This window comes from Arachis hypogaea, chromosome 5, assembly GCF_003086295.3.
Source record: "Arachis hypogaea cultivar Tifrunner chromosome 5, arahy.Tifrunner.gnm2.J5K5, whole genome shotgun sequence".
In the NCBI taxonomy this organism is placed as follows: Eukaryota; Viridiplantae; Streptophyta; class Magnoliopsida; order Fabales; family Fabaceae; genus Arachis; species Arachis hypogaea.
In genome coordinates, this window is record NC_092040.1 from 39827220 (window position 1) to 39840121 (window position 12902).

The 12902-nt window shown below is 38.7% G+C and overlaps 1 non-coding gene across 1 annotated transcript; it reads left to right on the plus strand.

The window, feature by feature from the left end:
- Positions 1–7651: 7651 nt before the first annotated feature.
- LOC112805014 (small nucleolar RNA R71) lies at positions 7652–7759 on the plus strand. Its single transcript, XR_003203628.1, has one exon. It is a non-coding gene; the product is annotated as a small nucleolar RNA R71 (small nucleolar RNA).
- The last annotated feature ends 5143 nt before the right edge of the window (positions 7760–12902 follow it).

Genomic DNA, 12902 nt, shown 5'->3' on the forward strand with positions numbered 1-12902 from the left:
ATACTTACAACGCGATTATATTTTTGTGAAATTATTTAGCGGCAAAAATCCAATCGTAAAAAATGGCACCGTTGCCGGGGAATTGCAAACGTGTGCATTATTATTGGTTATTGTAAATATTAGCTTTTTGCTTATTTATTTTCTTTTGTTTTTATTTTTAATTTTTAATTTTTATTAGCTACTATGACTTCTCACCCCTCTGGCTTTAAGTTTTGTTCCAATGTTTTTGTAAGGAATGGAAGTTATAACAGGAACATGCATCAAGGTCAAAGCAATCAAAGATGGAAGGCGCCACGAGGATCTGATCAACCCTTTCAGCAACAACACCTTCCAAAGTACCACGGACGACGACCATCCTACAATGCATGCCAAGACAATAGTTATGGTGGACCTTTTCGTGACATCCAACCTCCACCAGTTTGCTATGGTCATGAGCCATTCCGAGGTGCATACCAAGATGACAGATATGGTGGACACCCTTGTAGTTACCAACAAGTCCCATCATATGCTTATGAACCACCTCCACAATATACCTTTGAACCACCAAACTCACAAGCCCCTTTATATCATTCACCTCCATGTGACCCTAACCCTTATCCACCCCAATTCCAATCCAATTACTCCCAAGAACCACCACTTCCATATGCACCATGTCCATATCCATCGACCCAAGAATCACAGGCTCGCCTCAAGGAAACAGTAGATCAATTTCATGCAACCCTTCATCAACTCGAGCAAGCAATAAATCAATTACCTTCCAGACATTCGGACATTCAAGGAACCCCCATGGCTTCATGTGTAGAATCTAATGAAGAACGTAGCATGAAGGAGACACTAGAAACTCCAGTGGATAGTAAGGAGCATGACTTTATACTGGAACAAGTGGAGGAAGCCGGAATTATTGAAGAAGAAGAAGTGGTTGAAGACTTAGGAGATGCGGAACATCCATGGGAAAGCCCAGTCATAGAGCCCCCTTCTAAGGAGTTTGAATTTGATGTTGAGAAGGGTGTACAACCTCCAAGGCATATCATGGTTGAAGACTTTGAAGGGGATGATCAAGAGATGGATTCAATCACTGATGAATTCTTATCTACATTTGAATCCTCTCCCATTGAACTTGACATGGAGATTAAAGAAGAAGAAGCACAACCTCCCATACCCTTGGTGAACAGTGAAGAAGAGATCGAATTGGAAGAAAGCTACCAAGAGGAAGAGGTTGATATTGAAAAAGCTTGCAAAGAGGTGGAAGTTGTCAAAGAGGAGTCCAAGGGAATAGAGCTGGAGATCACCTTGCCAAGGTTGTTGGAGACCCCTCCCTCAAAGCCATCACTATCCATCCCTGCATTCAAGTGGGTAAATATCTCATCTCTAAGCTTAATTAGCCCACTTGAATATGTTTTGCTTGAGACGGATGGGCAACTTAGAGCTCTTTGTGGCTATAAGAGTAAGAGAAAGATGGTTTGTGGTTAGCAACAGAATCCTAGGTTCATTTTGGTAGGAAGCTCAAGGCTGAATTATCATGGTTGGAACAATGCTAAATTATATGGGTCTAGGAAGCTGTTTGGATGCCTCAGTGAGAATTCGGATTGCTTACCACCTGGTTGGAACAGAGACAGTTGGTGCACGAAATTGTGATCTCAATGGCGCCAACAACTTGGTACGCACAATTGTAATATCACTCTTTTTCAAAACTTCACACAACTAACCAACAAGTGCACTGGGTCGTCCAAGTAATAAACCTTACATGAGTAAGGGTTGAACCCATGGAGATTGTCGGTATGAAGCAAGCTATGGTCATCTTGTAAATCTCAGTCAGGCGGATTCTAATGGTTATAATGGTTTTCAAAAATAAAGATAAATAAAGCATAAAATAGAGATAGAGATACTTATGTAATTTATTGGTGGGATTTTCAGATAAGCGCATGAAGATACTGTATTCCTTCTGAATCTCTGCTTTCCTACTGCTTTCATCCAATCATTCTTACTCCTTTCCATGGCAAGCTGTATGTTGGGGATCACCGTTGTCAATGGCTTTCGTCCGTCCTCTCAGTGAAATGGTCCAGATGCGTTGTCACCGCACGGCTAATCATCTGTCGGTTCTCGATCATGTTGGAATAGAATCCAGTGATTCTTTTGCGTCTGTCACTACGCCCAACACTCGCGAGTTTGAAGCTCATCACAGTCATTCCATCTCAGATCCTACTCGGAATACCACAGACAAGGTTTATACTTTCAGGATCTTAGAAATGGCCGCCAATAATTCTAGCTTATACCACGAAGACTCCGATCATTCGGAATGAAGGCTAAGAGATACGCGCTCAATCTAAGGTAGAACGGAAGTGGTTGTCAGGCACGCGTTCATAGGTGAGAATGATGATGAGTGTCACGAATCATCACATTCATCATGTTGAAGTGCAGTGAATATCTTAGAATAAGAATAAGCTGAATTGAATAGAAGAATAATAGTAATTGCATTAATACTCGAGGAACAGCAAAGCTCCACACCTTAATCTATGGTGTGTAGAAACTCTACCGTTAAAAATACATAAGTGATAGAGGTCCAGGTATGGCCGAATGACCAGCCTTCACAAAAGTCTAAGATAGCATAAAACTGATCAAAGATCTGGTCAAAGACGCTTAGTACAATAGTAAAAAGTTCTATTTATACTAAACTAGCTACTAGGATTTACAGAAATAAGTCTAAGTGCAGAAATTCACTTCCGGGGCCCACTTTGGTGTGTGCTTGGGATGAACTTGAGCTTTACACATGCAGACGCTTCTCTTGGGGTTAAACGCCAAGTTGTAACGTGTTTTTGGCGTTTAACTCTGGTTTGTGACGTGTTTCTGGCGTTTTACTCAAGAATGCAGCATGGAACTGGCGTTGAACTAGCGTCGAATAAAGTATGGATCATTATATATTGCTGGAAAGCCCTGGATGTCTACTTTCCAACGCAATTAAGAGAATGCCATTTGAAGTTCTGTAGCTCCAGAAAATCCATTTCGAGTGCAGGGAGGTCAGAATCCAACAACATATGTAGTCCTTTTTCAGCCTCCTATCAAATTTTTACTCAGGTCCCTCAATTTCAGCCAGAAATACCTGAAATCACAGAAAAACACACAAACTCATAGTAAAGTCTAGAAATATGAATTTTGCATATAAACTAATAAAAACATCCCTAAAAGTAGCTAGATCCTACTAAAAACTACCTAAAAATAATGCCAAAAAGCGTATAAATTATCCGCTCATCACAACACCAAACTTAAATTGTTGCTTGTCCCCAAGCAACTGAAAATCAAATAGGATAAAAAGAAGAGAATGTACTATAAATCTCAAAATATCAATGAATATTAGTTCTAATTAGATGAGCGGGACTTGTAGCTTTTTGCTTCTGAATAGTTTTGGTATCTCACTTTATCCTTAAAAGTTTAGAATGATTAGCATCCATAGGAACTCAGAGTTTAGATAGTGTTATTGATTCTCCTAGTTAAGTATGTTGATTCTTGAACACAGCTACTTTTATGAGTCTTGGCCGTGGCCCTAAGCACTTTGTTTTCCAGTATTACCACCGGATACATAAATGCCACAGACACATGACTCGGTGAACCTTTTCAGATTGTGACTCAGCTTTGCTAGAGTCCCCAGTTAGAGGTGTCCAGAGCTCTTAAGCACACTCTTTTTACTTTTGATCACGAATTTAACCACTCAGTCTCAAGCTTTTCACTTGGACCTTCATGCCACAAGCACATGGTTAGGGACAGCTTGATTTAGCTGCTTAGGCCTGGATTTTATTTCCTTGGGCCCTCCTATCCATTGAAGCTCAAAGCCTTGGATCCTTTTTACCCTTACCTTTTGGTTTTAAGGGCTATTGGACTTTTCTGCTTGCTTTTTCTTTTTCTTTCTTTTAAAATTTTTTTTTCTTCACTGCTTTTTCTTGCTTCAAGAATCAATTTTATGATTTTTCAGATTATCAATAACATTTCTCTTATTCATCATTCTTTCAAGAGCCAAAAATTTTAACATTCATAAACAACAAGATAAAAAATATGCACTGTTCAATCATTCATTCAGAAAACAAAAAGTATTGTCACCACATCAATATAATTAAACTAATTTCAAGGATGAATTTGAAGCTCATGTACTTCTTGTTCTTTTGTATTAAAAACATTTTTCATTTAAGAAAGGTGAATGATTCATGGAATTATTCATAGCATTAAGACATAGTTACTAAATACTAATGATCATGTAGTAAAGACTCAAAACATAGACAAACATATAGCATAAAACTGAAAAACAGAGATATAAGAACAAGGAAGTTAAGGAATGAGTCCACCTTAGTGAGGGTGGCGCCTTTTTCTTGAAGGACCAATGGTGTCCTTGAGCTCCTCTATATCTCTTCCTTGCCTTTGTTGCTCCTCCCTCATAGCTCTTTGATCTTCTCTAATCTCATTGAGAATGATGGAGTGCTCTTGGTGTTCCACCCTTAATTGGTTCATGTCATGACTCAATCCTTCTAGAGAAGTGTTGAGTTGTTCCCAATAGTTGTTTGGAGAAAAACCCATTGAGCTCCTTCCACACATATGTCCATGAGAACTTGGTCCAACCTTTGATCAAAGTTGACCCTTCTAGTGTAGGGGAGTGCGTTTTCTTGCATCATAGGCAAGTTGAATGCCAACCTTACGTTCTCCGGACTGAAATATAAGCATTTCCTCTGAACCATTGTAAGCCAATTCTTTGGGTTTGGGTTCATGCTTTGATCGTGGTTCCTAGTGATCCATGTGTTTACATAGAACTATTGAACCATTAAGATTCTGACTTGTTAAATGGGATTGGTGAGAACTTCCCAACCTCTTTTTCGGATCTCATGTCGGATCTCTGGATACTCATTTTTCTTGAGCATGAAAGCGACCTCAGGGATCACCTTTTTCTTGGCTACAACTTCATAGAAGTGGTCTTGATGGGCTTTTGAGATGAATCTCTCCATCTCCCATGACTCAGAGGTGGAAGTAATTGCCTTCTCTTTCCTCTTTCTTGAGGTTCCTCTGGCCTTAGGTGCCATCAATGGTTATGGAAAAAGCAAAAAAGCTATGCTTTTACCACACCAAAGTTAGAATATTTCTCGCCCTCGAGCAAAAGAAGAAAGAATAGAAGAAGAAGAAGAAGAAAAAGATATGGAGGAGAGGGAGAGATGTGTGAGTTTCGGCCAAGGAGGAGAAGGGAGGGTGGTGCTGGGTGAAAACAAAGAAGGATGGGGGGTTTATATAGTGGAGGAAGAGGGGTATGGGTTCGGTTATTTAGGGTGGGTTTGGGTGGGAAAGAGATTTTGAATTTGAAGGTAGGTGGGGTTTATGAGGAATAGTGGATGGATGTGATTAGTGAAGGGGTAATGGGAAAGAGAGATTGAGGTGATTGGTGAATGGTATAGTGTTATTGGATTATGTGAAGCAGAGAGAAGTGGGGTAGGTGGGGATCCTGTGGGGTCCACAAATCCTGAGATGATCTTGTGGGGTCTACAGATCTTGAGGTGTCAAGGATTTCTCATCCCTGCACCTTTTAGGCGTGTAAAACACCCTCTGTATGCAATCCTAGCGTTTAACGCCAGACTGTAGCTTGTTTCTGGCATTAAATGCCCAAATGTACCCTGTTTCTGACGTTTAACGCCAGACTGATGTTTGTTTCTGGCGTTAAACGCCAGCTTGGTGCTTGTTTCTGGCGTTGAACGCCAGACAAATGGTTGTTTCTGGCGTTTAAATGCCAGACTGCTCTTCCTCCAGGGTGTGCTTTTTCTTCTGCTGTTTTTATTCTGTTTTTAATTTTTGCAATTGTTTTGTGACTCCACATGATCATAAACCTAATAAAATATAAAAGAACAATAGAAATATAGATAAATAAAAATTGGGTTGCCTCCCAATAAGTGCTTCTTTAATGTCAATAGCTTGACAGTGAGCTCTCATGGAGCTTTACAGATGTTCAGAGCATTGTTGGGACCTCCCAACACCAAACTTAGAGTTTGAATGTGGGGGTTCAATACCAAACTTAGAGTTTAGTTGTGGCCTCCAAACACCAAACTTAGAGTTTGATTGTGGGGGGTTTTGTTCGACTCTGTATTGAGAGAAGCTTTTCATGCTTCCTCTCCATGGTTGCAGAGGAAGATCATTGAGCTTTAAACACAAGGTAGTCCCCATTCAATTGAAGGACTAGCTCTCCTCTGTCAACATCAATCACAGCTTCTGCTGTGGCTATGAAGGGTCTTCCAAGGATGATGCATTCATCCTCATCCTTTCTAGTGTCTAGGATTATGAAATCAGCAGGAATGTAAAGGCCTTTAACCTTCACTAACACGTCCTCTACCAATCCATAAGCTTGTTTTATTGACTTGTCTACCATCTCTAATGAGATTCTTACAGCTTGTACCTCAAAGATCCCCAATTTCTCCATTACAGAGAGTGGCATAAGATTTATACCTGACCCCAGGTCACACAGAGCCTTCTCAAAGGTCATGGTGCCTATGGTACAGGGTATTAAGAATTTATCAGGATCTTGTTTCTTTTGAGGTAAAGTTTGCTAAACCCATGTATTTAGTTCACTAATGAGCAAGGGAGGTTCATCTTCCCAAGTCTCATTACCAAATAACTTGGCATTCAGCTTCATGATGGCTCCTAAATACTGGGCAACTTGCCCTTCAACAATGTCTCCATCTTCTTCAGAAGATGAATAGTCATCAGAGCTCATGAATGGTAAAAGGAGGTTCAATGGAATCTCTGTGGTCTCTAGATGAGCCTCAGATTCCTTAGGTTCCTCAATTGGGAACTCCTTTTTGTCCAAAGGACGTCCCAAGAGGTCTTCCATACTGGGATTCACGTCTTCCTCCTTCTCTGTGCATTCGGCCACACCCAGTAAGGTTATGGCCTTGCACTCTCTTTTTGGGTTCCCTTCTGTATTGCTTGGGAGAGTACTAGGAGGAGTTTCAGTGACTTTTTTACTCAGCTGGCCCACTTATGCCTCTAAATTTCTAATGGAGGACCTTATTTCATTCGTAAAACTTCGAGTGGCCTTAGATAGATCAGAGACTATGTTTGCTAAGCTAGAGGGGCTCTGCTCAGAATTCTCTGTCTGTTGCTAAGAGGATGATGGAAAAGGCTTGCTATTGCTAAACATGTTTCTTCCACCATTATTAAAGCCTTGTTGAGGTTTTTGTTGATCCTTCCATGAAGAATTTAGATGATTTTTCCATGAGGGATTATAGGTGTTTCCATAGGCTTCACCCATGTAATTCACCTCTGTCATTGCAGGGTTCTCAAGATCATAAGCTTCTTCTTCAGAAGATGCTTCTTTAGTACTGTTGGATGCGTTTTGCAATCCTTTCAGACTCTGAGAAATCATGTTGACTTGCTGAGTCAACATTTTGTTCTGAGCCAATATGGCATCCACAGTATCAACTTCAAGAACTTCCTTCTTCTGAGGCGTCCCATTACTCACAGGATTCCTCTCAGAGGTGTACATGCATTGGTTATTTACAACCATGTCAATGAGTTCTTGAGCTTCTGTAGGCGTTTTCTTTAGGTGAATGGATCCACCTGCAGAATGGTCCAGTGACATCTTAGAGAACTCAGATAGACCATCATAGAATATATCCAAAATGGTCCACTCTGAAAGCATGTCAGAAGGACACTTTTTGGTCAACTGCTTGTATCTTTCCCAAGCTTCATAGAGGGATTCACCATCTTTTTGCCTGAAGGTCTGAACATCCACTCTAAGCTTGCTCAGCTTTAGAGGAGGAAAGAACTTGGCCAAGAAGGCCGTGACTAGCTTATCCCAATAGTCCAGGTTATCTTTAGGTTGTGAGTCCAACCATGTTCTAGCTCTGTCTCTTACAGCAAAAGGGAAAAGCATGAGCCTGTAGACTTTAGGATCTACTCCATTAGTCTTAAAAGTATCACAGATCTGCAAGAACAGTTAAAAACTGATAGGGATCTTCTGATGGAAGTCCATGAAACTTGTAGTTCTGTTGCATTAGAGCAACTAGTTGAGGCTTCAACTCAAAATTGTTTGCTCCAATGGCAGGAATTGAGATGCTTCTTCCATAAAAATTGGAAGTAGGTGTAGTGTAATCACCAAGCATCCTCTTTGCATTGTTGTTGTTGTCATTGTTTTCAGATGCCATCTCCTCTTCTTTTTCGAAAATTTCTGTAAAGTTTTCTCTGGATTATTGTATTTTAGCTTCTCTTAGTTTCTTCTTCAAAGTCCTTTCAGGTTCAGAATCTGCTTCAACAAGAATGTTCTTGTTCTTGCTCCTGCTCATATGAAAAAGAAGGGAACAGAAAATAATAATAGGGATCCTCTTTACCACAGTAGAGAGATTTTTTTATATGAGTAGAAGAAAATAAGAAGAAAATCTGAACACAGGTAGAAGGGAGAAGAGGGTTCGAATTTTGAGTAGAAGAGAAGTGTTAGTAGATAAATAAAATAAATAGAAAGAGATGAGAGGGAGATAATTTCGAAAATTATTTTTGAAAAAAAATTAGTGATTTTCGAAAATTAAGAAAAGAAATAAAATTAAAATTTGAAACAATTAGTTAATTAAAAGAATTTTGAAAAAGAGGGAGGTGATTTTTGAAAATTAGAGAGAGGAAAGTAGTTAGGTAGTTTTGAAAAAGATAAGAAATAGTGAAACAAACAAAAAGTCAATTAGTTAGTTGAAAAAGATTTGAAATTCAATTTTGAAAAGATAGGAAGTTAGAAAAGATTTTTGAAATCAGTTTTGAAAAAAGGTATGATTTGAAAAAGATATGATTGAGATTTGTTTTGAAAAAGATTTGATTTTTAAAATTAAAATTGATTACTTGACTAACAAGAAACTAAAAGATATGATTCTAGAATTTAAAGATTGAACTTTACATAACAAGAAAGTAACAAACTTCAAATTTTTGAATCAATCACATTAATTGTTAGTAAAGTTTTTGAAAATTATGAAATAACATTAAGAAAAAGATTCTGAAAATCAATTTTAGAAATATTTTCGAAAATATAAAAAAAATGAAAAAGATTTGATTTTTGAAAAAGTTTTGAAAAGATAAGATTTTTAAAATTGAAATCTTGATTTGACTAACAAGAAACAACTTATTTTAAAAAATTTTTACTAAGTCAACCCAAAGATTTCGAAATTTATGAGTAAAATAAGGGAAAGATATTTTTTTATTTTTGATATTTTAATGATAAGAGAGAAAAACACAAATATGACCCAAAACATGAAAATTTTGGATCAAAACAACTAATGCATGCAAGAACACTATGAATGTCAAGCTAAACACCAAGAACACTTTAAAGATCAAGAAAAACATCAAGACTTATTTTTGAAAATTTTCAAGAAAAGAAAAACATGCAAGACACCAAACTTAGAAATTTTTAATGCTTAGACACTATGAATGCAAAAATGCATATGAAAAACAACAAAAAACACAAAACAAGAAAATTTAAAGATCAAACAAGAAGACTTGTCAAGAACAACCTGAAGATCATGAAGAATACCATGCATGAGTTTTTCGAAAAAAATGCATAAATTTTAAAAAACATGCAATTGACACCAAACTTAAAAATTGGCACTAGATTCAAATAAGAAACACAAAATATTTTTGGATTTTTATGATTTTATAAATTTTTTGGATTTTTCAAAAATTTATTTTTAGAAAAACGCAAACAAATAAAAAAAATTTTGAAAGATTTTTGAAAAATTTTTGAAAAGAAAATTACCTAATCTGAGCAACAAGATGAACCGTTAGTTGTCCAAACTCAAACAATCCCCGGCAATGGCGCCAAAAACTTGGTGCACGAAATTGTGATTTCAATGGCGCCAACAACTTGGTACGCACAATTGTAATATCACTCTTTTTCACAACTTCGCACAACTAACCAGCAAGTGCACTGGGTCGTCCAAGTAATAAACCTTACGTGAGTAAGGGTCGATCCCACGGAGATTGTCGGTATGAAGTAAGATACTTATGTAATTCATTGGTGGTAATTTCAAATAAGCGCATGAAGATACTGTGTTCCTTCTGAATCTCTGCTTTCCTACTGCTTTCATCCAATCATTCTTACTCCTTTCCATGGCAAGCTGTATGTTGGGGGATCACCGTTGTCAATGGCTACCGTCCGTCCTCTCAGTGAAAATGGTCCAGATGCGCTGTCACTGCACGACTAATCATCTGTCGGTTCTCGATCATGTTGGAATAGAATCCAGTGATTCTTTTGCGTCTGTCACTACGCCCAACACTCGTGAGTTTGAAGCTCGTCACAGTCATCCCATCTCAGATCCTACTCGGAATACCACAGACAAGGTTTAGACTTTCAGGACCTTAGAAATGGCCGCCAATAATTCTAGCTTATACCACGAAGACTCTGATCTTTCGGAATGGAGGCTAAGAGATACGCGCTCAATTTATGGTAGAACGAAAGTGGTTGTCAGGCACGCGTTCATAGGTGAGAATGATGATGAGTGTCACGGATCATCACATTCATCATGTTGAAGTGCAGCGAATATCTTAGAATAAGAATAAGCTAGATTGAATAGAAGAATAATAGTAATTGCATTAATACTCGAGGAACAGCAGAGCTCCACACCTTAATCTATGGTGTGTAGAAACTCCACCGTTGAAAATACGTAAGTGATAGAGGTCCAGGCATGGCCGAATGGCCAGCCTCCACAAAAGTCTAAGATAGCATAAAAATGATCAAAGATCTGGTCAAAGACGCTTAGTACAATAGTAAAAAGTTCTATTTATACTAAACTAGCTACTAGGATTTACAGAAATAAGTCTAAGTGCAGAAATTCACTTCCGGGGACCACTTTGGCGTGTGCTTGGGATGAACTTGAGCTTTACACATGCAGACGCTTCTCTTGGGGTTAAACGCCAAGTTGTAACGTGTTTTTGGCGTTTAACTCTAGTTTGTGACGTGTTTCTGGCGTTTTACGCCAGAATGTAGCATGGAACTAGCGTTGAACGCCAGTTTGCGTCGTCTAAACTCGAATAAAGTATGGACTATTATATATTGCTGGAAAGTCCTGGATGTCTACTTTCCAACGCAATTGAGAGTACGGGTGGCAAAGCAAGCCGGCCCGCCCCAACCCGCCTCGCCCCCTAAGGCCCGTCCTATAACCGGGGTGGACCGGCCTGCCCCGCCAACTAAAATGGGTTTAAAATGCTAGCCCACCCCGCTTTATGGCGGATTAGCGGGTTGGCGGGTTAGCCCGCTTGACTTTTTTTTTTTTGAAAAATAAAATTCATTAAAATTAACCAAAAAATAAAAATTAAAAAATCAAATACAAATAAAAAATAGTCAAATTATAATATAATTTTTTACTTTTTTTTAATTTTTAACTTCAATAAAATCATTTAAAATAATATTTGTCAATAGAATCATCTATATTTTAAAAAACAAGTCACATAATTTGAGCATATATACGAAATTATAAAATAAAATAAATAAAGTTAATAACTAAAAGAAGAATAAAAATAAAAAATAAAAAAAGGTATTTAAAAATTCTATAATTATTAATTTTATAATAGTAATCACTCTTTTATTTAATAAAAATAAAAATAAAAATAAAAATTTTTGGCCCGGCGGACCGGCCCGCCCCGTCCCGCCAAAACCCGCCAATTTGGCGGTACGGGTTTGGCGGGTTTTTTAAATTTGGCAGGCTCCAAATCCTATCCCGACCCACCTTTTTTAGCAGATTTAGCGGATCAGCCCGGCGGGTTCGACCCTTTTGCCACCCCAAATTGAGAGCGCGCCATTTGGAGTTCTGTAGCTCCAGAAAATCTATTTCGAGTGCAAAGAGGTCAGAATACAACAGCATCTGTAGTGCTTTTTCAGCCTCCTATCAGATTTTTGCTCAGGTCCCTCAATTTCAGCAAGAAAATACCTGAAATCACAGAAAAATACACAAACTCATAGTAAAGTCCAGAAATGTGAATTTTGCATAAAAACTAATAAAAACATCCCTAAAAGTAGTTAGATCCTACTAAAAACTACCTAAATATAATGCCAAAAAGCGTATAAATTATCCGCTCATCAACGGTCAACAAGAAGACGGGTGCAAAAGCAAGGTTTGGGACCCCGGAATTCATTCCAACAATCAACACTCTTGGGGCCTTGTCACTTGCTTCAACTTGCTTGAAGACTTTATGCGTCTAATTTGGGACCCTGGAGGCCATTGGAATTACAAACATTGGTGGAGATTCTTGGATGAGTTCAAGCATAAGCCACCATGATAGGGAGCTCACCAAATGTCCAACTTAAGGACTTTAACTAAAAGTGCTAGGTGGGAGACAACCCACCATGGTATGATCGTTCCTTTTTCAATTTCAATTTTTATTTCGTTTTGTTTGTTTTTAAGTTTTATTTTATTTTTTTCTATTTTATTGAACCTGAAATTATTCATAACATCCATATCAGCATTGCATTTTGCATACTGCATAAAAAAACGAAAAGCACGCGACGCGCCAGCGTCGCTGACGCGTCCGCGTCATATGTGCATGCGACAAAAAGGAAGAATGAACCAAAAGTCATGCGGGAGCATGGCTGGAGGCGTGCCTTAGGCACCAACGCGTCCACGCGTACGTGTCCTTGAAGCGTCCGCGTCATTTGCGAAACCAGCCTTCCACGCGTGCGCGTCACCCACGCGCACGTGTGACCCTGCAAAATCGACGTAAAAGATGTATGGACAGAGAGTTAGGATGGAGTGGTGCTTGAATGGTGCTGGAAGCACAAAGCCATATCACGCGTCCGCGTCGCCAGCGTCGCACAGCTTATCCAAATCAGCGCCAGAAATCTTATCTTTTCTTCACCAATCCTAATTTTTCCTTCCTCCTCTCTTCCTTACTTCTTCTTCCTTTCTTTCACTTCT